General features: G+C 38.4%; 1 long non-coding RNA gene across 1 annotated transcript; it reads left to right on the forward strand.

Annotated features, from left to right (window-relative positions):
* The first annotated feature begins 376 nt into the window (after positions 1 to 376).
* On the forward strand, positions 377 to 15,003 carry LOC109143236. Its single transcript, XR_002043259.3, has 4 exons — positions 377 to 520; positions 10,725 to 10,852; positions 12,127 to 12,237; positions 14,838 to 15,003. It is a non-coding gene; the product is annotated as an uncharacterized LOC109143236 (long non-coding RNA).
* The last annotated feature ends 11,043 nt before the right edge of the window (positions 15,004 to 26,046 follow it).

Here is a 26,046-nt window from a genome sequence, read left to right on the forward strand (position 1 = left end):
CACAGGGGCTCATATGCCCAGATACCTGCAGCTGGGGAGACTCAGATCCAGTGGCAGCAATGGGATGCACTGTGTGCCTAAAACCAGAGGGATCCACAGTGTATGTGTGTGTATAATTCAGAACAAGCAAACTATACATATATATATATATATATACACACATTTCTCACTAACAGACGTTCATCCCAGTCAGCCAGAGAGGGGAACTCTTCCCTTATCTTGTTCAACAGCCAGCTGTAGCCTCCAGTGATGGGTGTGGACACCCTCTGCACCTGGGCACTGAAGTGGTTGGTGGCTGGAGTCATTGACCTGCCCACTCTCTCACACAGGATTACTGGGAACACGTGTTCAGTCTCAGTACCTGCTAAGCCAGCGGACATGGAGCTGCAGCAACCTCACCTCTATTGAGCCACCAGATTTGGCAGCTCCAAGATTAGTAATGTCTTTCTTTCTATAGCATGTCCTGGCAATATGGCTGTGCAAGCTCACATCCTCCATACTCTGAGAAACTGGAAATGCTGTAAGTATTGCTAATGATGTATAAGTACCTGACAAAAGCTGTTAGTGTCTGCCGTGGGGTAACTACTTCACATGATATTTCATGGCCCTTCAGCTAGTTGCAGTGATAATAGACTTCTGATTGCATCCAGAAGAGAAGAAAAAGAGGTGGGTAAAGGGAGGTAAGAGAAGAGATGCACAGTTAGCAAACTTTATGCTAGTCATGAAGAAGATGGGCAGGAAATAAATTAGAGGATTATACTGCATGACATCACATCACATTGCTTTTTAATGATTACTGACAAATCCCTGATTAGCATTGTCAGCTTTTATAGCAGTCAGGAGTGTCAATTCCCAAATCCTGTTGTATTGCAAGTGATAGATAGACTGTTAATTTTAACTTAGTAAATGATGTAAAATTCTGGAGACTTTGTGACTCTATTTTTAATGCTAATATAGTCATTGGACAAGATGCAGTGTCAGTGCTGGTTTATTATAAACCCTATTGGTCAAAGGCTAACAGAAAACCTGTCATACAAAAGCTGAAAAAATCCAAGGGTTGTATAAGCACTTATGGCAAGGAGTATCTGAAACACTGCAGAAGAAAATGTTGACAATGGTTGAGTTTTTAAACCCAGGATTAACAGGAAAAGGTTTCAGCTTGAGAATATAGCAGTTTAAAACAGGATCAGCTGCTGGAGCTTGTGCCCCAGGTTCTGACATTGTTATAACACACAGCAAGAATTAGAGAGGCCAAGTTTCCTATTTGTTGGCTGTTGAGGTGTCTGGAAGCTAAGTCTAGAAGAACTGTACTTTGTTCCCTATATGTGCTCACACACAAATATTCCTGAACTTGAAGTAATACAAGTTTAGAAACAATGGCTAGTACTTCCTAATGCCCTTAAGTTCTGGAGCTCTGTTTCACGCATAAACACGCAACAAAAAAAAAAATGGAATCTGTGCACTAAACCATCTTTCGAGAGTTCTGGACATAAATGAATGATCCACAATGCCAGAAAAATATTTTTTTCTTTTTTGACATTCATAGCCTTTTTATTTGAACATCAGAATATTGATGTGACTACCTGTTTATATTGAAGTTTGAAAAGACCATCATATCCATATCAATAGGAAATGGAAAATAAAAACCAAAGGGATCACTTAATTTACAGCTTCCTTGTTTTTTATTTGCTGGTTTGTTGTGTTTTTGGTGGGGTTTTTGGTGCATTGGAGTCTGAACAATGCAATAAAGTCAGTGGTCCGCTATTAATGTTAAAGTTCGTATCCTATATTATGCTATGATGTCATCTAAATCTTTGTGTTTTCCTAGGTATCGGGGAGTTAGATACAGCACTTCAAATATATTTGATTCGACATTTGATTAATTTTTCTTTGGAAGTAAGTATATGAATGTGTTTATATGCTTTCTGTAATCATGGTCTGAAGGACCACTCCTGGCAAAGAAATTTAGAAGAGGCAAATACATCCAAAGAGAGAGAGTTTGTCTCAGTGCTCATTAAAGCCAAGGGAAAGAATCCCAACAACTCAAGGAAGCTTTAGGTAAATTCCAAGGATTCCTGTTTCTACAGTTCCATTTGATTCAAACTATTTATTCTTCTTTCTTCTTTTTTTTTCACCCAGTGAAGCCAGTGCCATCATGCCCATGGAATCAGAGTAAAAATGCACTGTCTGTGTTTTTCATACATTAAAGACTCATCTAACATCTGACAGGTTTTGATATTTCACACAGCATAGCTCCCACTGTCAGAGGCACAGCAGTGAATGAACTTCTGTGACATAAAGAGATGTTGCACCAGTGTCAATTAGTGAAACACTGCAGGAAATATTCTAATCCTTGCTGAAAGCAGTTTTGTTACCTAAAGCAATAGCACTTTCAGGTAGGTGATATGGAGCTTTTTTCATTTAAGAACTCTCTGAGCCCTACCTGTCTTTTCTGTGTGTCCTCTGTGCCACCACTCTGTGAATAACATATCTGTAATAGAAATGCAAAAAGTGTGCTTAGCTATTTAGAATTCAGCCTTCACAGGTATTCCCCAGCTACTCTATGTGTCAGAGCATAATTTTTTTGGCTTTGGACCTTCACCATGTTAAAACATTTTACAATATTTACACAATCAAATCCTGTTAGTAAAAATAGCAGAACAAATGCTTGAAATTGTGTTCATCTGAGTGAATCCAGGGGGGGTTTTATGTACCAATAAAACCATTGTCAGCAAACCTAATGGGCTCTACTTAATTTTTTTATTTATACTGATATATTTACAATGTGACACTCTTAAGTACTGCTGTTTACTCAGAACTGCTACTTCTGGAAGTAATATCCATCATTTCCTTGTTCAATATTTATAGTTCTCTTTTATCACCAGCAAGGTTTCATGTAAATTTAGGGATCTAATCTTGATATTGCTGCCACATCTATATGCAACAGTTCAACTGATTCTCCAGCACCTGAAAACCTGTATGATGTTTTAAAAAATAAGTAAACATAAAGCCAGCATATAAAGACCTCAAATGAAAATATTTTCCCTGATATCTTACTCCATCAGGGATCCAGCCATCCATGCCCATTTCCATCTCTGAATTTACTTCAATGAGCCAGAAGCCTTTACTTGTGCAGTCGTCCTGACACTTGTCGTGCCTTTTCCTAGTATGGTTGGTCACTCATAAAAGTTACTGTCCCAGTTATCAGCACAGCTCCACTGTGCTTGGATTCCTTCCAGGGACAAAAGAAAAGCTCAAACTAAGGAAACATGAACAGAAACTTGAGGCACACATGCTAACAGGCATTAAAGCTGGTGATCGATCTTGGATCATGATAGAAAAAACAGAGCAACCACTAATGTTTTTCATGTGAAATGAAGCTTGCAATGAATTTTCAGATTAGAACAGTCTATAGATGTCTGCAATGTCCCTGCATTATCAGAAAGAAGACTGCAGAATTTAAGCTATTTGTCTTATGTCCTCTACCCCTGCCTGGAATTTTGAGGGGAACTACTCCAAAGAGTATTAGCAAAGGTCCCAGAGAAATTACACTTCAAACTACCGCCTGTGGAGCATGTTTCTCAGTGTGACTCACATGTCCTTCCTTAAAAGTCAAGACACATAACACATGAACTCATAAATATGAATGCATTAAATCCTATTAATAGTTTTTAACAACATTCATCATCCCATTGGAGCATACCATTTTATTGCCACTCACTGTCCTTCAGAACAGATATGAAGAGTGTGGAGAAGTCACAATGAAACAAAAGGGAGGGGACAAGCAGGAACTTGTGTTCAGGCTGGAGCATAAATTTACAAACTACTCCTTGAGAAGAGGTGGTGACCTTAGAGGGAAATATTTTCCCTACAGTTGTGTAAGACCACAGTACATTACTTCATGAGTAGCCTTTGCTGACATCAGCTGGAATAGCAAATTGGCACTACAATAAAATTCAAGGTTGGTAACTCAGACTCCTTTTAGAAAACATACTTGAAATTCATAAAGCAAGGAGCTCCCTGCATCATTGTGACTGCCATCTGCGGAAAATAAACCTTTTTAGATCAGAGTCCTTGCAGTGAGGTTAGAGAAATACATAATTTGGGAAAAAAACCTAGTTAATTTCCAGCAAACAATTTTAAGTGCTTCAATATAACAATGGAATCTAACCATCCTTGTCTGAGTGAATATGCAAGAGCATCTGGCAGCAAGTACCTGTAGATGTTGCATGTGGAGTAACTCAGGGAGCCACTCAGTCCAGACTATTCTGAGTCTTATCTCAAGCCACACAGTCCAGAGGTTTCTTTGTCAGTCATTCAGAAAGTCTCTGAAAGTTCCTCTTCTCATAAATAGGCACTAGGTAAACAACGAAATGACATGAGAGAAGCAAAGGGAAATCTTTCAAGCTGTCTAGACTGAAATAATTTAGAACTACAGAGAGAAGGGACAGAATCATTCCACCCACACTGCAGATCTTGCATGCAGAAAGACTCCCTTGAGCACCCAAGCATTCCTCTTGTCTAAAGGGGGAAGACAATTCAGCTGACTAACAATTACAGATGCTTTAGGAGGTACTGACATGGGGGGCCTTATTTCTGCATTGCCTCAGCTGCTCTGACTGGTAATCAGTACAAAAAGCCAGCTAAATGAAAAAGACCAACTCTAAAGCAAGATTAGGTTTATGGCTTACATTGTGTGCTCACTCCAGCTCCAGCAGGAAAATAAAGATATTACTTTGGTGGCCATTAATTATTTATTACCTGCTATCTGCACCTCTGAACCATTCCTGCTGCAGGAGCTGCCATGCATTTATGGCAATTCATCAAACACATATGCTTTCAAATTCCCTGTAAAGCCATAAACAGGGATGCCATCTGCCAGCTAAGTTAGAGAAGGCTTGATTTATCGGAACAGATTTTTCTGTTTAAAAGTCCTAATGTACAAACTCTGGGTAAGATAGGCAAAGGCACTCTGATATAATAAACAAAAGAAGAGAACAAAACCCCAGAAATCTGATGTCCAACCATGTGGCTAGTGCAATAAAGACAGATGGAAACAGATGCAAATACCTACTTTATAATAGCAGTTCTGTTATTTCCAATTCTCAATACAGCTTCCCCAGTTCAACCTGCTTTGCAGTTTGCAGCCATACACTTGCATCCTTAACAGCCAAGCACTTTTCACAACTCTCCATGCAGAACCAGTTCACAACTTTTTCCTTTCTATCATTTGTTTTCTTCAGGCTTTGATCCTTCAGAAAGTTATAAATACTTACTTTACCCACTGCAATCACTGGGGCTTTTATAGGAGTAAAAATACTTGCATTCTAGAAGCAAAAAAATGCCACATGAGTCTCCATACAGATGTAGGATTTTTTCATTCTTGCTTGCTCTTACTTTCTTTCCAAGTGTATTTTTACTTCTAGGTCATGGATTGATGCTATTAAAAGTTGCTCAAGCTTGACAAGTTCAAATTCTCTAGAAATACAGGTTCAGGTCAGAGGTCTGACCTGAGACCAGCTGATACAAATCAAAATATGTCTACTGAACGTTGAATTAGGTGGTACATGGTGAGTGTGTACTTCAGTTGTCACCTGAAACCCCTTCTGCGTGGCTCAGGTGGGAGAAGTTCCTACAGTAGTTTTCCTAAGTACTAAATTCTTTCTCTTCTGTTAAGACTTACAGCCTGATTTTAACTAGATAATTTAATTGCAGCAGGAGGAACTTTTCTTTTGCTCTGTGTAGATTCCCTTCTGGGGGCAAGTAAAAGAAATGAAACAGAATCCATAGTGCAGCCTATTTTAAAATACTGATGAGTCTCTGTCAGAGACTGAAAATAGTTCATGTCTCAAACATTGATATAAAGTTTTGCTCATTATAAAGAAGCTACAACCGAAGAAGCTTCCCTGAAGAGTGGGACTTTGAACTGAAAGTCAAACTGTTGATTAGATAAAGGGAAAGGCATTGTTCAATCCTCTCAGGCTGAGGGAAAGGTATGCATCCACAAAAGGCCAAAGCCACCAGCTGCAACTATCCCCAGCTGAGTTTGGGGTGGGGGAGAGCCCAGCTCACAGAAGCCAGGTTTACACAGACTCCCCCCAGCCGAGGGGGGAGGAGGAGGAGGAGGTTTTGGGTGCATGGTGCAACTTCTGGTGAGAGGCAATAAACACCCATCCTCCGTTACACAAACCGGCCCAGCTGTGGAACCCCCAACCCCACAGGGCACATCCATGGGACATTCCTGTGAGAGGCTTGGCCCCACAGGGCTGCATGTGATGCAACAGACCCAGAGTCTGCTGTGAGAGACTGACCCCCACCTCAGGGGGACATGGCCTGAGCATATAAACCCATGGGACTCTGTGCCTTCTGGGGGAACCTTCACCACCCAGAGACCAGCTGGAGAGGATCAATGAACATCATTGGGATCCACAGAGTAGTGATATTTTCCTTATTCTGTCCCTGTCACTCTTTCTGTCCTCCTCACCTATCTTCTTTCTTCCTTACTCTCTCATATTTACCATCAAATAAACCCCTTACTATTGTCACTGGCATATGGTCTCATTTCCGCCTTAATTCGGGCAGAGGCATCTCTTAGAACCTTAAAACTGGATCATAAGAGTCTCTCTCATTTATTAGGTGTCTGTATGTATGAAAGAGAAACATCCCAGCAGCAAATAGTCTATGATGGCTAATTGAGAAGCAGACGCTTTCCCAGGTAGAGCCCCAGTTTGAGAGAGCTGACAATTTATTCAATACCAGCTCAGGTGAGTGAGCATAGTAAGCCATTCTACCTTGCAGAATAATTACATGTAAAATAACAAACTTGTGACATACCTGCACAGAGGAGAAATACAGAAACATAAACACAGAAGGAAAAAAGGGCTATATTCACTGTACTAAGCCGTCAGTGAACCACTTTTATTCTCCTTATTGCCTTTCCCTCACTTTCTGGGGCATAATGACAGTGGAAGAGTCCTGAAAATGTGTCCTACCACAATCCATAATAGTCCATTGCAATTGTTAGGTTCCATGTGTTTCAGCATTGTAAAGCTCAGAAGAAACAGTGTAATAGAGCAATGAGGTTAAAAGATTGTGTTCCTTATTAAAATAATTAAGTAACTAAAGAAGAATTGTCAACAATTGCATAAAAAGAGAAGGAATTCAAACTTCAAAATAAGGAAGGAAAAGCCAGAAACAAGTTTTCATTCAAAGCTTTGCAGAATATGTATGATCTAAAAAAAATCTCATCAATCTGAGGCAAGAAAACTCCTTGAAAATCACTCTGAGTCATAGAATTGGGGAGGGTGCTCAAAAAAGCGTCATATTCTCTTTGCTTGTTCGCCTACTCTTCCCCTTGCATCCACCCCTGAAGACTTGTCAGAAACTGAATACTGAAGTCAGGGGTCTATAATATAAGTCCATACAGCTTCTCCTATGTTCTCCCAATGTCCTGCTTATGTGGGCACAATGCAAGAGTTACCAGGATGTGTGTCTGTTAGGCTGTGGAAGTAATATGAAATCATTCCCTGAACTAGAATCAGTAGGTTGGTAAGTTTAAAAAATTTGAATTATCAATTCAAAACATGTTCCTTTCATTAACAACTGTCATCATTATAGTGACACAAAAAATTCACACTTCAGTAGTGTCTTACCTAATTTAAATTAAAGTTTATTTAGTCAGAAAACTTCTCACATACTAATTTTCAGATGTTATTCTGAGCCAAACAAGTCAATTTCAGCTACCTTCCCAATAATTAGTTCACTTAGGTGTACAGACCCGAGTACCAGGCTCTGTGCTTTCGATGTAGGCCACTCAAAGCCTGCGTCATGTCCATGCCTGCTAATAACTGTGCCTGGAGTAGGGTCTCCAAAAGGATCTGTTACTAAGGCTCCTCTGCATGTGATCAAATTGGGTCCCCATCAGGCCAAGCATCCTACACACAGTCCACATTTGCTAGATCCAGTCAATGACTCTTTAGCATTTCCTAAAATACACCTCCAATATTAAAGAAGTTTTAACACCTAAGATGTGTTCATATCCTTTCAAAACACTGCTTGTCTTCCCCTGTAGGACTTTGCCCATGCTATGACAGCATGCAGGAATTATCTGATACCAGATACCATTTAATCAGTAAGGGAATTAAATGGAAAAATCTTCAAATACAAGAGATAAATAACCTGTACAGGTGAGGCACTAAATTTAGGTGAGATTTTTTCATTGGGCTGGACAAGAAGCAATCTCTTAAATTTCAGGTAAAGTCTTCTAAGGAAGATGCAAAGAGGATTAATATGAAAGTTCTGAACTACTTTTCCAAAGTGTGTTATTCATCACATGTAAGGTTATATTCCATGAATTCTTAAGCCATTTGAATCAATCTGAATAGAAACTTTTTTTATTATTCGTAAGCAAGGCATTTAAAATAATTTAAAATTAAAGTTACTGAGGTAGAATCAAAATATTAGAGCTTTACGTTGTATTAAACATGGGTTTATAACAATAAAATATGCCTCAGGCTTGTCACATTAGATATACAGCTTTTTATCTGAAAGGACAGATTTAGAAAGCTAGACTTAACCATTCTAGATAGCTCATTTTGTACTATTATCTGTAGTTCAATACAGTATTTTATAGCTATTGGAACACATAATAAGAAATGGCAAGATAAACTTTTCTTTCTATCGTTGTATTTCCCCAAAATGATAAAGGTCTAGTCCTGTTTATCAAGTAGAGACACTATGCAGATGAAAAAGAAAGAGCTGGTTATGAACATAAAAGCATTCAGGATTAACCATGAAAGTATAAAACACTGTCCCAAAATATTTTTGACTGAATCCCAAATTCTGAGGCCTAAAATTTCCCTTCAAAAATTCATTTTTATTTTATAAGGAAAGCCAGTTTTCTCTTAAGATTGTCACAGACATACAATAAAATATCCTGAAATAAAATGCACGGTGCTGTGCTTCTTCCAAATTACACTGTGCTCTATTCTGTGCTGAATATTGATGCAAAATTACTCCAACAAAGCCAAATTTCTGCGGTTTTCTTCCAAATCGAATCCATCAAGCACAGTAACTGCCCAAGGCTTTTTTATGAAAGCTGCTGCTAACAGACTGCAGAGAATCCAGCATGCAGCCATCCAATATACCATGTTTAGCACCTCCACACATTTGATTAATTCCTGTGTTATTTGGATATATCTAAGAGATTTTTAGATTGTTGAACTGTTCTAGTTTTCCAAAGCTTGCTGTTGGAGAACGATACCTGCGCTTTATATAGACCCATATGAGCATGGTTTACAGACCAGAGATTTCTGCATGGTCCTCTCCTTGAACTTGGGGAAGCTGGATCTGCCCTCATTATCTGGGAAATTTTTTAATGGTTTTTGATAGAGCAGTGGCTTTAGAGCTTCCCACCAGCTTGATCAGAGCATTATACCCTGCCCCTAAACTCTTCTCACACCCATTTGCACCCTTCTGTCATGATACATGAACCAGAATAGTCCTGTTTCTTTACCTGTTTCTTCTGCATTCAGAAGTCCTCTCATATAAAGGATTAGGGTTTTCCTTCATAGAAAATTCTTCCTACATGAAATCATACCTGTCTATAAACTCTAAATATTATAGGGACCACTGTTGCAAGAGAACAGATAAGGGTGTGTCTACTGCTTGGAGGTTATCCTTACAGTCTCACAAGACCTTGAAGTCTCTCATGCTTATCACAAAACTTCTCTGTAACAACCCTTGATGATTTAGAAATGAAACAGAGGCCAAAGAGATATACAAGCACATCTGATACTCAGGGCAGGGTGGGAAGGAAAAAAAAAAAGACCAGAGGTAGTGTTGAGGGAGATTTTGATTGGGTTAAGATTGAGGTGGAGCTTTGCAATGGGGAAAGAGATTGTCCTGGGGATGGTGGTGCCTGGAGTGAGCGAGAGTTCAGTAGTTGAAGAATGCAAAGAAGATGGCCCATGCACTTCAGAGAAGGAGAAACACATTTTAAACACCTGCATGTCAGGCAGAGGCTGCTCTCTCTGGGTATCCTTTGAGCAGCAGAGCATCACAAAAGAGGTGAGAAAGGAAACCAGTGTCATATCTACGGTCGCCAGGCAACTGCTGCTCATCAGAGAGCACGGCGAACAGAAGTTGCCCTCCATATTTCCCTGGTACCAACCAGTTCCTTAGATGCACAGTATCTGGGAGATAATAATGTTTCCTTGTATTATCAATACCTTTCTGGCTTGTGCTTTCTCATATTTGCAATACAGCATAAGTTTTGTGTAAAAGGAAGGTATATCTGTCCTGAAGGTCATATTGAACCCTTTACACTTTGTAGGCATTTATATATAGAAAACAAAGGTTGTTAAACAAATGTATAAAAATTATTGGCCAGGTTCTTCTTTATCAGTGTGCAAATCAGAAGTAAGCCCACTGACTCAATAAAGTCACAATGGCATAAGGAGGAACATTCCTCCCAATATGTCATTGCTTTTTTGTGAAATCAGAATGTCCTGTGCTTTAATTTAAAAGGTAGTCTATTTTTACTGTAGGCAGTACAATAGAGACTGTAGTGCTATCCTTTGAGGTGTTGTGAGTCATGAAACCATAAGTTATCCATATGGATGTTCATCATTCATCAAACACTAATAGCTTCTCTTTGATGTCTGAAAGAAATACAAAAATACAGAATACTGCCTTTTAAAATTCTGAGTATTTCTCTTTTTCAGTGATGTTTCACAATCTGTGGGGATTCCATTGCAAATGAGAACTGCTATGTGAGCTCTAAAAAAAATATCGGTGGAAAGGATTTACAATAATTCATTAATTATTAGAAAACAGTGGATCTAAACTAACAGTGAGTATACTTCCTTTTTATAAATGGGCATATTACCAGCTGTCAAAGCTGGAGAAATACAGAGTTTATTGTATAGCAGCCTATCCTTTGATTAAAAATGGGACTTGATTAATAATGAGGAAATTCACAAGTTGGCTTAACAGGAAACCTGACTTCTATGACTTCTTAAGTCCTTTGCTGTACTGCCATCAGGAGTCTGTGACATTGATTTAGCAATGCTATCAAAGCACTGACCCATCCTCAACAGATCCTACTGTTCTCATTTTCTCCAGGCTATTTTAAGTAGCAGCTGACATTGTTCCTCCTGCCTTTCATCTGTTTATCAGTCACGTTCAGACATCAGTCAGAATTTCCCACGTCAGCTTTCTACTTGGCTCTCACCTCTGCTTTCTCTTCACGCTGTCCTGTCAGGATTTGTCAATTTCTCCTTTCCAACACTGGACTGTAGCTGGCATTAATGCAGCTTCAGCACAGAAACAATATACCACAAAATGGCAGGAAGAACTGGAAGTTTGAAAATTGAAGTATGATCCTTACCATTGTGGAGAGAAATTGATTTTTTTAGGTACTGAATTTAAAAGTGCAGTGTATCGTTTGTCTGTTAGCCTGGTCCCAGCTTGAGAAGGGCATAAAGGAGGACTGAGAAGCAGAACTGCAGGTCATTTGCGATATAATTAATTACAATTATGCAACTTAGATTTCAGGCTAGTGATCATTCAATTACACTTGCAGGAGATGGAGCACAAATTGACTTTGTCACAAACAGTTCAGCAGAAAGGTCATTGTGTCTTTTTTTCTATTATGAAAAGAAATTTCTGAGAAACCATCTATACAGAAAATTTGGGAATACTAAGTTTGAAGATGCTTTTAAAACTGATAAAATGTCAATAATTTCAGCTTTTTAAAGAAAAAGTATGTAGAGACTGTGTTATGCAAAATCAGAGGGCAACTAGGGTTTCTAGTCTTTCTGTCAGCTGCTTTGGAAAAGTTATAGCTATAGCCTTAAATATCATAAACAAAGGAGCCTCTGAGAAATAACATGTTCCAGTTTGACAGTGACTATTCACAAAGGGATGGCTTACCATCCCAGCTTCATATTCTGGCAAATACCCAGCATCAAGAGAGAAAATTTCTTCTGACTTTGGAAGAACTTCTTAAGAGATTGTAATGTACTCCTAAGGTATCCTAAGCATTATTCCTTAAACTGCTATTCAATGATACAAGACTTAGACTTTTGAATTTCCCCCTGAATTGTATGCTGTGCTATTTTTCAGCAATTAAAGAAGCTATGGAGATCACCCATTATTCCTTTGGAGCATATATGGCATAACACCGTTTCTACTGATGAAATTCATATGAGGATGCTTCAATGGAAAAGTGAATTTGTAAGTTAAATTATTTTAAATTTGTAAAATATAATCTTTTCCATGTGATAGATGAATGTAAACACATCAATTATTGTGCCAGTTTTTGTGGAAGCATTGAGCTACTCAGCAATTAACAGCTGTTAAACAGAAATGTTAAAATATTTAATTCAGAATTTATTTGTAAACTTTAAATTACCTGTATCTGTAGATGAAAGACTTCTTTAAATGATAAATTTATAACAGAAAAATTTTCAGCAGTAGGAATTATAGACCAATGGAAAGGAAAAACACAAATTCCCACAAGGAGGAGATAGATACTTGCTGATGATCAGCCACTGAATGTCATTATGCTGCCAATGGAAATATACAGATCAGTCCTTGGACAAGGAAATGTGAGCTCTGTGCTTTGAATCTAGATCTCCTCATCACATTCACTGGTCTTTGTTTAGCTGGATAATTTGTGTTGTTTTGCTCACAACCAGTATGCTTATTTCCAGATAACAGGTGTCAGGTTCATGGGAGTTTGCAAAACTTGAAACATTCTTAGGTTGAGAAAGACAAATACCAAAAGACTCAGATATTGAAAAAATAAAGCAAATGGTAATCACCTAGACAAAAACACATGAGTAGTAATATTTGAGTTTTGGGGTACAGACCCTCTCTATGACCAACATGCTTCCTCAAGGCAAAAAACAGCTCACTTCAAGGACTAAAATTTTAAATAAATGAATTAGTTTGAATTAAATTGAAACCCCTTTCATACTTATCAGAAACACTTATACTCACACTAAAAGGACTACAGTTTCCAGGCTTAGCTTGGATTTGACTTTCTGTAACATTCAGCAGCTTGCACAGGAAATTTATCCTTTTCACATGGCCATGTAAGGCTGACTACCCACTGCTGAAGATAGCAGTGGACCAACAATTACTTGTAGGTCACTCATTTACCTGAGGTAGATGCCACAGACTGCAGGAAGACACACAGTAGTTTGTGGGGCTGGACAACCATGAAATCTACCTTTCTATTATCAACAATCTGATCTAGAAAATAAAGTGGGGTAAACATCACATCTGTCACTTGCACTATTCAAAGTTTCTCAGTTGCAAACAGTCTTCATCTTCTAGCAAACGACCTTAAGAGTAAATATTTTTTCAACAAGATTGCTTTTAAAATTGGAGGAAAAAAACAGAAGAGAATGACAGAGAGAAAATTGGGGTTTGATTGCCTTGCTTTTAAACAACTCAATCAATACCAGAAGGAACTAGAACATTGCAGGAGTAGCAGAATAAATTTGGGACCTGGCAAAAATGGAGAGAACCTAATTCTCTCACAAGGTGCACATGTACATTTTTATTTCTTTTAGAGAAGTGTATGTGAGTCCCACTTGGGATCAGCCCTGTACTGAGCAAGGAGTATACTAAGAAAAGCACACATCAAGAAGGAAATCCTATCCCAAATCCAGTTCAAATTAAGTTAAAACAAAAAGCTTTTTGTGCTCTCTATGGCCTCTCTTCCTTTGACCTCGCCTTATTTGTCAAAAACAAAAATAACTTAAAGATCAAAACTCTGAAACGGGAAATATTTTCTATTGTGGAACTAATGCAGTTTGGGCTTGTACAAACAAGAATTTTTTGTACTTATTCCTAACAGCTGTGGTTTCTTGTTTTTTCTTTTCAAAGAAGCAACACTTCTGTAGATACCAGGTAGCAATACAACCTATGCCATACTTATGTAGTAACATTAGTTTGGGGAATATAATTGAGATACTTTCTAAGATTGTGCCTATATTTAAAATTAGGGCTTATGTGCAATTTTGGTACAATACTTTTTATTAAAATGTCGATAGTTTTGTACTCTTGTAGTTTATCTTGTATATAAAATGTGCACTTTTACATACACTGCTCTGCCAGCTCTTTTCAAGCACACTTAAAAAACAGAAAAAAATCAATATTTTAACTAGCACTCTGAAAGGCATATGAAAGACCAAAAAATAAGTGTTGTGGTGTAAAAGCAACAAAAAAAAATTTAAAAAATTTAAAAGCCGTGGAAACCCCACTGCTGATTGAAATAATATGGTCACTGCACTAACGTTGACTCAGTTAATCAAGAATGTCATATCAAGGGTAAATGTGGAAGATTGGAACTTAAAACACTCTAAACCTATCCATCAAGCAACAGAGTTGGAACTAGATGATCCTTAGCATCCCTTCCAGCCCAAGACATTGTACAATTCTATGATTCTATCAAACGTGAAATTGCAGTCACACTGAAAATTTGGTTGCCCAGACAAGTAATAGAATCAGCACAAGATGCTGTTATTTCCCACTCTCTTTGCATCTGTGCCAAAACTCATACATAAGGACACATTCCACCAAGACCTTGTTGCTAGGTTATGGTGCTACCATATTATCATCACACTGGGAGAGCTATGGAGCCAACTACCACCCAAGGCTACTGGAAGATAAACCAGCTGTTCAGGGCCCTATCACTGAGTTAGTTCATAGTGTACAGCTCAAGTACGGGCTGTTGTGGGTACTTGATGTGGAACCTGATGTGTTAAGCTAATGTCAGTACCTCTCTGATCTTTGATGGCTTTATTTTCTCCTTGGGATTATAGGCACCAAGCCTGGATAAGCCTGTGGCTGCCCTGGGGTGCAGTATGGAGCGGGAGTTGTGTGCAGGCCATGATTGACTGTCCTTCAGAGACTATGCTGTCTTGACAAGGTACTACACACCTGTGTCCATGAATGTGGAAATGTTTAAATAAAAAATTCAAACCAGAAGTGCTTTGTTTTGCCTTTTCCGTGGCTAAAGAGAGCTAAACTGATTGCAGTACCAGGATGCTTATACTGAGCAATTTCTATAGCAACGGGATGACACAGGCTGGCTCATCAGTTGCATTGTTATTCCATGAAAGCATATACTGGAATAATTAACAAGTCTGAGGAAAAAATGGTTGATCTATGGTAATATCCTGCGTTTACTAAGAAAACACTGCTTTTGGCTAGGGTGCTTTTACTTCCTCCCTTCATCTACAGTTAAAACAAAAACTGAACGGTAATTAAAATCTAGAGTGCCACACTCATGGGTCACCCCATGGTCTCCACACTAGTTCTTGTTTGTTTGACTGATACATGGATGCATCCCTGGATATATATTCAAAAGGGGGGAGTCATTGATTAAATTGCTGCAAGTGACAGGAAAATGTGAGGCAAGGGACAGCAGAAGAATTTTTTTACCTGAACTGGACTTTGACTCACTGATTTCGTGTGGACAAACCATGATCCCTGATCTATGACAGCTTGTTAGGGGTCAGTAGCTCTGACTGAGGAAGAGGTGACCGGTCCGGGGAGATGGTCTCGAAAGGAATCGCCTTCCCGAGGCCCGGTGTCTTCCCTCAGCTGCTGGCCAGGAGGGCCCTTGCAGAAGCTGTCAGCTCTTTAGTGATTGTCAGCTTGTGATTCCAGCTCAGCTCTGCAGGGCAGTCTCCAGGCCAGACCAGGGAGAGAGACAAGAGGCCCGTGTAGCTGGTTCTGCACGAGGCAGCTTTATTGGTCCGTACTCTGGTGAAGGGAAGGCCAGGGACAAGCAGCTCTCTGCCCTCGCAGGGGCAGGGGGCTCGCTTTATAGGGATACAGGGGGTGGGTGTCAGAGGGTAAAGGCCAGTGGGCTACAAAGGATCTGCATAGGGTCTCCCAGAGGATTCTGGGTTTGTCTTCTTCTCGCTGTAACTGAAGAGTAGCTGCCTTCCCAGGGGGGTCCTGCTGGGAGATTGCTCAATCTCCTTATCTCAGCAGACGTCCCTCCAGGGCAGTGGCTGGGCATACCCTGCACTGATCCACTTCTTACATTGACTCAGAGCAATGAGGAGCATCAGGACACTCCAACTTGAAGCTGCCAGAATGCAGGAGTCAGGCATGGGCCCAGGTTTGATCGCCAAAGAGCTTTGTCTGTGGTTGCAGGCTTTCAACAGACTGCAGAAACTGCAGAGGGTATCAGGCTGGTTATGTAAGTAACATAACATATGGGGACAAGCACAGTGATTGTGATCATTACAATAGAGCATGAAATGATAACAGTAACAAGGAATTAGGCTTGTGTTTCAGAAATCACTAGAGTAAGTTGAAACAGCTGTTCGACTCAATTTTCTCATATTTTTAGTAATGAGTATGAAATGTGGCTCCCCAGGTGCTTCTGTGAAACCATCTAGCTCTGTAAATGTAGCCTTTAACCCTTATTTTAGACTAGGTTAGGTTTCTGGGTTAGGTGTCTGAACTCCAGTAGACCAATTATAAATAAAAAGTCTCCCTGATGCATATTCTCAAATAGAATGTGCTGATTACTCTTAGACAACTAAAAACAATCAAGATAAATTCCAATCACAGCAGAGAAGATTCAGAGGGTTGTTTAATTTTTTTTAAGAAATAAAATTAATCTGCTTAGAAAGCAAAGCAATTTTATCCAAGAAAGGAACTAAGAGCTTTGTTCCACAAAACCATGCCACTGTCATTGACATAGGCTAAAAAGAGAATTCACTTTGGGCAGATCCTGACTTTATAATCTGAAGGAAACATCCACTGGGAAAAGAAAAATAATTTCATTTACATCGAATCTCTGTCAAGGGCAAAAATGCCCACATCTGTTGCCCACATATTTTCCTCCTACCCCAATACATTTTCTTGTCTAAACCCAATGTTTTTACACAACCAGACAATCTCCCCAGCTTTCTATCCCCACCATATCATCCTAGTTTCACTCTTGGGACACCTGCTGTCTTCAACCTACTTATACTGCCGACATTTCCTCCTTTATGGTCCAGATTTCTCTCCTGCACATCTATCATCATCTCTTTTTATTCAGCCTACTCTTTACCTCAAGAAAGCTTCAGAAAATCTCCTTCCAGCTAGGGTCAGAGAGATAATCTTTCTATAGAAGAGAAAAGAAAAAGAGGAAGGGAAAAAAAAAAAAAAAGTAAGGACCTACCTAAATAAAAACTTGTTTCCAATTTTCATATCTGCACTGGTAAGGAAATAGGCAAAATAAACTTTTACCTTTAAGCACAGGTTTCTCACATGCTCAGCCACTGTGTGTGGTGGGAACAGGTACAGTTTGATGACCATCTTTAGTTTCTGAAGTTAGCCTCTCTAATCAGGAGAAAATCTTCAAGGACTCAGATCAAGTTTTGGTAAACATCTGCTTTGAGCATAGTGTGATTCTGTAAAGATTATGTCTTGATCATATATTTATGAAAATGGCCAAAACTGCATTAGTGCAAACAGGTATTTATTCCAAATTCAAGCTACTGCTTTGGTTTGGATTGGTTTGGATTGTTAGTTCCAAAGATTTTTGTTGCCTTTTGGCAATTCAAAAAAAAAAAAGCAAACTTCTAAGAAATGTGCAGAAAATTTCAGTACTGTTTAAAGTATGTGATAGTTTGGGGACAGGCTTTTTGAGAAATTAGTTCCCTGATCTAGACTATCCAGGAATTGAAGGTCATTATCCAGCAACAATTATCACTATCATCTATGAGTCGTTATGACAGCTTATCCAAAACACTTACTAGTTTTGCATAAAATTAAAAGAATTGGACACTCCACAAAATTATGTTATTCCAGAGCAGATGGGTATATACTTGCGTTAAAAATGTTTGATTAATACAACAATAGATTTTGCAGTGATCATACAATTTATAGCAGAATAAAGAATGAGTTGGTTATATTCACACACTTTCTGGCCAAATTCTTATTGTTTTGTAGAAAAAGCATAAAAAAGAATACTGAAGTGCAACATTACCCTCTAAAACATGAACTGTTTCTAAACACTTAGCCAAGGAAACAAACAACAATACTGACAATTTGTTGTATAAATCCATACATATAATCCAGGGAAATGTCTGCTGTGCAGGACAGAAGAAAATTCTACATGACTGAAACACAGAAAAAATGTTCAAAGTGGATCTTAAAAATGCAAAAACTCTTTAAAGACAGTGAAAACTTGTCAGTGTGGCCAGGCTAGAGCTCCCAGTAAGTCTCAGTACCTCCAGAACTTACTAACTTTGAAGCATCTTGATTAATGACTGGGTCAATCATGTAGATTCTGTTATTGCCATTCCCTGAATAGCTGAGCAAACAAGATCTGCTAGTAGACATATATACGTATAATAGCAAGGAGGATTGCAAAAGTATGCATTGAGAGTCCCAGTTTGAAAGGAGTCAAGCAGATTCATTTGCTCAGTGTTTGTTGGAAGTAAGCATAAAAAGCAAGCAAATAAAACCAGATGGAATTCGTTTTTTATTACATTCAGTAGTACAAAATTCAATAGTATAAAATGCAGAGTTGTGCTCCTGAGAATCAATAATATAAAATTCTGCTATAAACTCAACTGAGAATCCCTCAACTAGAAACAACAAGGAAGAGAAAGACCTGCGTAACATAATTAATCACAGGGGATGACTGTGAGTCAACAGGATATTACAATCATTTAAAAGGCATGTGATCCAAGGATGCCTCTGATGAGGAATTTCCAGTAGAGAAAGAATATTGTTTCTATTCTATAGGGTACCAATGAGCCTTCACATGAAATATGTTAAGCTACATACAATTCTGGCTGTACATGTCCGTGAAAGATTAAGGGAAGCTAGAATAAGTGCTGAAAAGCTCTAATGGGCTAATCTGTAGATGGAGAGCCTGTCTTGTAGGAACTGAAAAAAAAATGAATTTTGATAGTGTAATGTAGTCAAGTTATAGCTGGGATAGGACACAACAGCTTCCATTAAAGTGCTAGGGACTACTTAAAGTGAAGTAAAAAGGAGTTTTAATGGTACAGGAACAGTTTAGTGTTAAGGAACATGAATGCAGACAGGTTGGAAGCCTGAGTTATAAAAAAATCCCACCATTTGAGCAGAAAGGTTTTCATAGTGTTCATTTCCATAACAGTTACAGAAGGCCTAACCACTTCTAAAATGTATCATTATAAGTTTTAAAATGTAATTATAAAATTATGTGTCTTTGATAAACTTGTTTAGAACTTGCTGGATTATCACATATTTACCAATAATTTACTTTAAAAAACATTACTGGATATTCTTCAAAATTATTCTTCATTGCTTCTCCTTTCTAGGTATTTAGACTTCTGTGGCACACTTTATTTCCAATGTGGATCCTTATCATATATTTGGAGCACTCGGTAAGATTGTCTCACTTCAAGCAGAACAATGGTAGGAGGTTGCTCATGGCCCTCCACCTCCTTAATGTGGGAAACACCAGTCATTTTCTTCCAGATTAAAATTTCAGTTTTAAAAGGTGGAGCAGTTCCATCTACTGAAGGAACCATTGATAATTCTGGCTTATAGCAAGCAGAACAGCATTAAGGAACAGCAATGTTAAATGAATTCCAAGACACATACATATAAATATCTGTATTTATAATAGCCATAATAAATCTTAACTCTCTGGGGGGAAAAAAAAAGCACATTTTGTCTGTCTTGATAATTGGATCAACTTTTCACTTATGGTTTGTCAATCGCTTGACATTTTATTGCATGAACAACAGACCTCAAAAGTATTTTAATTAGCACAGTAGGGCTCTAATCTAACCTTAATCTTCTAATTGCAGTTCTAAACCATGTCTGAACATTTATTTACTAAACAGAAGTTAATTAAAAATATGGATCCACACCATACACATAGCATAAAACTGAAAGCTGAAAGGGTATGCCATCTGTAGAAAAACAAAACTAAAGTGACAACTAAGGGTCTTAATGGGCTCATGAACTCTTTTCTCTATACCAACCACTTTGACCGCTTTCACTGTAATCAAAACACAGTCAAAAGGAGATGTACTGGTTTAAATTTCACTGTGTATGGATTTTTAAAAGAAATTAGCTTCTGAACAAAACCCAGGATGAAATGGTATACAGTTTAAAGTTGCAGTTTTTTCCAGCCATTCCTCTCAATCATATATTTGCTTTTGAAATTGTGACAATGCTACTATTTGTAGAGTTCTGCGAAACTGGAGCAGTTAAGTGATCCATGTTCAATAAACCAAGAAACAACATTTAGAAGTGATCAGTTCAGAGTACAGTCTTCCAGTGGTTTCACTGGCACAGCCAATGAATGCCCTAGGTGCAACCCACCTATGGAACAGCAATCCACTATGAGAAGAGGTGCAATTTCTGCAAGGCAGGTTTGTAGGAATAGAATTACAACCTTGAAATGATCTCTAATTTCAAGAAGTTCTGGACCTGGGTTCATCGAGAAATAAAAGCTTGGGTTTTTTGGTTGTTTTTTCTTCTGTTGCTCTGTAATTGACACTACTGACATTGATTATTTTTGTACATGCTGACCACTCCCAAACAAGAGGTAGGCATCTCAAAGGATTTGGCCACATGAAATATGTGACTCCAGGGAGCTAGGGGAATTTGGATAAACACATATATATCCAAAATTGGGCTGGTACCTCTAGGTGTCTTTATTTAAACAGAAATATTCAGGCACATATCAGAACAGTTCTTTAAAGAAAAAGCAGGAATCATTATGTCAGCTCAAATGCTCATAAAATCATTGCCTCAGCACTCACAGTAATAATTCTTATTCTTATAGGCAGGAGTAGCCCTGCTCCTAATCCTCAATTCCTTGTCAACAACTGCTTTAACACTTTACAGACATCTGGTTCCTGTAGTGTTCACGACTTGTAAAGTGGCAAGAATGAGAATGGTCCAAATGTAAACATGTTTGAGAGATGCAGATCAAAAGCAGCCTGTAGGGAGCAAAGAGCCAGGGTACTGGAAAGAGTTCAGTCCATCCTAATGAATTTACTAGTCACTTCAAGCTACTTGAAAATAATTCACATATCGTGGCCTATGTGACAGGCAGTTGATTCTTAGGAAGCAAAAAGTTTTGAACTTCACTGTCAAGAGAGCTGAGGGTCACTTTCATGTTCTTAGAAGTTCAAACACAAGCTGGATTATTGATTAAATCCCAAATTTTCCCTCTCGCATAAAATACTGTAAAAGCATCTCTAAGTAAAGGAAAATCTATATAAAGAGGAAAAGGGTATATGAAGAGGAGAGAGACCCTGTTCATTTTTATGTTAGTTCAGCTGTTATAAAACACTCCGGAATCCATGCTCATCTACACATAGTGACAAGCCAAGTGACACTAATTTTACTGTCGGTAAACCAGTCTTTAATTCTCACTGGTCTGAACTTGAAGGTAGAGTAGCATTCTACTCGAAACCTGTGTAAGAAGGTAATTTCTAGAAGAAATGGTTCAAAACATCAGTGAGCACCATGACAGGTGATCCAGAAATGGGAAAGAGGCAGGAGATGGCTAGGATCAAGTTCACTACAGCTTCTAGCATTAAGTTGCTTAAAGTAACATGAAAGTCTGTTTTGATAACCAGCTGATATTGGGTGAAGTGATTGGAAAGTTGTTGCTGTGACCACATCACCTGCATTCCACTGCACAGAATTTTGGTCTTCATCTAAAGACTTGGGCCAGATAAACAGTCTGTTTTATCACACAACTGAAATAAAAACCTGAGGCAAGAGCTGCAGAGGATAACAACTGCAAATACTAGAGAGTTTATTACAGCAAAAATTATGTTGAAGTAAAAGAAGTCAGTTTTTTTTTCATTTTGAATTCATACATGGAAACTGGCTTTTGACAGACTACCTCTTTTTAAGGAAAACCTGAAAAGCACATGAGTTTTAAGGCAGATCAGTAGGTAATTATACAAGTAAATCATATGACAGCATTTGAGACACTGCTTCTGAGCCACTGGAGTGCCATTAAAAACCTGCTACAGGCCATTTACTATGTAGAACTACCTGTGATTTTATAGTTAGACTGGAAAAGCATATTAATATATCAATAAAGTAGCAAAACAGAAGATGAAATTTTTCTACACTTAATCTTTTTCTTTTCTTTCAGAAAATAGTTGCTATTTCTTCTTATTGCCCCAAATTTAGTAGTGTTCATTTCTGAGTGGAAAAAAAAAAGGTAAGTGGAAAAAAAAAAAAATCTGTGAAGTTACAAATATGTTACCAGGAAGAATTTTCTAGACTTTTCATGCACTGGAATAAGAGTCTGCATTCAGACAACTGTCATGAAGCAATCCCGAATATTTTCCATAACAAGTAAGAGCTTTATTTTCCAACATAGCTGACATCCAATCCAGATCTCAACTTCCAAAGAAGGGAGGTTTTAATAGAATAATTTTGCTGTACTTCTGTCGGTCTTAGCACTATGAGATGCACACTCTACAATACCCTTCCTTCTCCACAGCTCAGGAAAAACTCTCAGCTCCGATACGGCCAAGCCATCTAACCTTAGCTCATACTGCTGAGGAAACTGCTAAATGATGAGAAAGAGCTGTGAAATAGTCTGTGAAGCAGAGACATGCACACTAAAAAAGGTAAAAACAAGATAATTGTCCCATTCTACTCTGCATTGGTGCAGCCTCGCCTTGAGTATTGTGTGCAGTTTTGGTTACCGCAATATAAGAAAGATATTAAACTATCAGAGAGTGTCCAAAGGAGGGCTATAAAGATGGTGAAGGGTCTTGAAGGGAAGCAGCATGAGAAGTATCTGAGGTCACTTGGTCCGTTCAGCCTGGAGAAGAGGAGACTGAGGGGAGACCTCATGGCAGTCTTCAACATCCTTACGAGGGGAAGAGAAGGCGCAGACACTGATTTCTTCTCTCTGGTAACCAGTGGCAGGATACGAGGGAATGGAGTGAAGTTGTGTCAGAGGAGGCTTAGGTTGGATGTTAGAAAAGGGTTCTTCACCCAGAGGTGGTTGGACTCTGGAACCAGCTCCCCAGGGAGTGGTCACAGCACCAAGCCTGACTTCAAGAAGTGTTTAGACAATGCTCTTGGGCACATGGCGTGACTCTTGGGAATGGTGCTCTGTAGGGCTAGGAGTTGGACTCAGTGATGCTTGTGGGTCCCTTCTAACTCATCTTATTCTGTGATTCTGTGAAAATTGTGGAGTTTGGGTTGTTCAGATGCTGATTATTATCAGCCCAAGTTTTCCAATAAAGAGTACCAAAAAGGCAAAGTAAAAAATCATAAGAGAAAATACAGATACCTGGGAGATGATGGCAATTTAGGAGCATTGATCATGGATAAGAGAAGGGAAGGTTAATTAAACCTGAGTTAAATAGGCTATCAAAAATAAGTTAGTCATGATGGTGACCAAAGAATACGTGACCGCTTCCAAATCACTTCTAATTAAAAAATAGATATATAAAACCATGTGCCATTGCTGAGAGAAGGGATTACATGAATGTCTCACAGCTGAATAGATTTTCCAACATGATTCAGCAGAATATCTCCCTGATTGATTTGAGAAGGATGTTACAGGCTGTATATATGTTGAACCGTTGTGCCTTTGCTGTAGAAGCAGAGAAAAGGCACTTAAGATTTATATGGTTGGCAGAGTTTCTCACCAAGAGAAGTTGTCTCTCTTCCCTGTCTTTGTTTTCTCTTGGTTTGGAGGAGATTTTTTTTCTCCTTTTCTTTTTGCACTGCATGCATTCATAGCTGTTTCACTTCTCCATTTCCTTTGAGAACTGGTACATCAAATAGTAGAAGGTGTGTTCACCAGTGAGTGCAATAAATTCTCAAAATAGGAAGTAATATTGTAGTAAACCAGTTGATATTCTCACAGTGGAAAGTTGGGGCCCACAAATTAGACAGACTGTACAGTGAAGAGTCTGTCTTCATTTTTTTTGAAGGAGGAGATTACACAGCTTTAGAATTTAATGAAGATGACATGATTAATTTTGTACGAAAACTTGGTTATGAACTGCTGCTCGGTTCATTGCAGATATTTACGCTATAATATTATGGTGTGTGCACATGCACATGCTGTGTTATTGAGAATACAAATTCAAGAAATTAATAACTATTAAATGGAAGAATTTAATTTATCTGTGCAAATATAATTCAGTCTCAATAACTAGAACAGAGAACTTTAGAAGAAAGAGGAAGATTCAGAATTGAATCTCTATAGACCTCTTACTTTTCTTGCTGTGCCTTCTGCCAACTTGATCCATTTCACAGCCCTGAGAAGGACATGGGGAGACTGAAGAGCCTGCTGAGAACCTTTTATGTTTACATTTTTCTGGAAATTTGTCTTCATTTACAGTATGCAATGAAAGGTGCTCAGTTAATGAGCACTCATTCAACACTGGTTTTTACAGTCAGTTTTCACTGAGCAGTTCCATGGTTTGTTTTAATTCACTTAATTCATGTCATTCTCTGAGGATATAAATACTGATTTCCTCATGATTTTTCTCTGTGGCACTTTTCGTTATGTGAATGCTACAAAAAATAATCATTATGATATTTTGTGAAATGACAGGTTAGTATTCTTTCCCTATTTTACAAATATATTAAGATCTAAAGAATATGCCTGAATTTTGGATGTCCATTTTTAACTATTTCCCCATGGCTTTCTATCTCAGATATTTTGCTTTGCAGAAAGACTCAAATCATGGCTGTCAGCAAAAAAAAACTGTGTGGCACTCCCATAATTATGGCCCTTTTTCCCTGTGAAGACATTCAGTGGCATTAGGCAAAACCCTCCCAGTTTTTCTTTCCTGCATTTCTGAGATTATTCAGTCACCACCTACCACCACTGGCAACACATAAAGAAAATTCTTATAGACATTTGTCTAGTTCCTTCTGTACTTAAATGATCTGTTGTCTGTGGTGCACAGGAGGAATGCTATGCTGGGTTTGGGGAAAAACAAGGCTGGGCTGATCTGACCTGCAGCCTTTTTTGCAAAGGTCTACTCTTCCCCATGGCTGAAGTACACTGTGTGTGAGGTTGGGCCTTTGTTTTTAATTTTACATGGGTTTTGTTTCCTTGTAAAAATTATGTCCAGAATTCCCTACAATGTGTGTGTGTCCTGGAGAAATTCCCATAACAGAATTATTCACTAAAATTAATTTATTCACGGAGAGTAGAACTTCCACCATATGAGACATCAAACCAGCTTTTACTTCTTTCTATAACTTTGATTTACAGGTTTTGAGCTAGATTTTTAAGACATTGATCTGTAATATTATTTTATAAAAATTAACACTGAGGCACAAAAAAAAAAAAGAAATCTGCTCAGCAATTATCTGGAGCTGATAGGAACTAAAGGTATCGCACTAAAATCAGACCATCAGGCCTTGGAAACCTAATCCTGTGCTCTTTAAATCATTTGGAGAAATACAAGCTCTCAAAAGAAAATTTATATCGCAATTCTAAATCTTAAATATTTCAATAAATACAAGAAAGAGTTGAAATATGTAAACATGCAACTGCCCCTGTAGGCATAAACTCTTCTGTTCATTGTTTTTCCCTTTGCAATTTGACATATGGTGCTGAATCAATAAGGCAATTGATCACTACTAGATAATCACACACCTGGGAGGCTTCAAGGCACAGGATGTAACCAGATAGAACCACAGGGGTATGATAATTTTTCAGTTATATGTAATCGTGTAATTTCTTTAAATTTTACTACTGAGATAAGTAACTTCCAGTGTGAATAGACCTGCCAGTTAATGTCACAATATTTCACCTACAAGACTTGCGGAGACTAATGCGCTTCTACAAAAACCCTAAAAGCCATTATAATTAGAAGGCTGATTCAGTCAAACATTCATAATCTGCATCTGACAGTCTCCCTGCAGTCAGAGCATTTTCACTGCCTCTTTCCAGAAGCAAGAGCAGAGTCAGAGCAGTGGTTATGAAGTGGCCAAGACTTACATGCTTACCTTATTGATAAACATGTGAGGGGAAATTGGGGGGGTTAATTTTCACCC

Source organism: Corvus cornix, chromosome 1A (genome assembly GCF_000738735.6).
Source record: "Corvus cornix cornix isolate S_Up_H32 chromosome 1A, ASM73873v5, whole genome shotgun sequence".
In the NCBI taxonomy this organism is placed as follows: domain Eukaryota; kingdom Metazoa; phylum Chordata; class Aves; order Passeriformes; family Corvidae; genus Corvus; species Corvus cornix.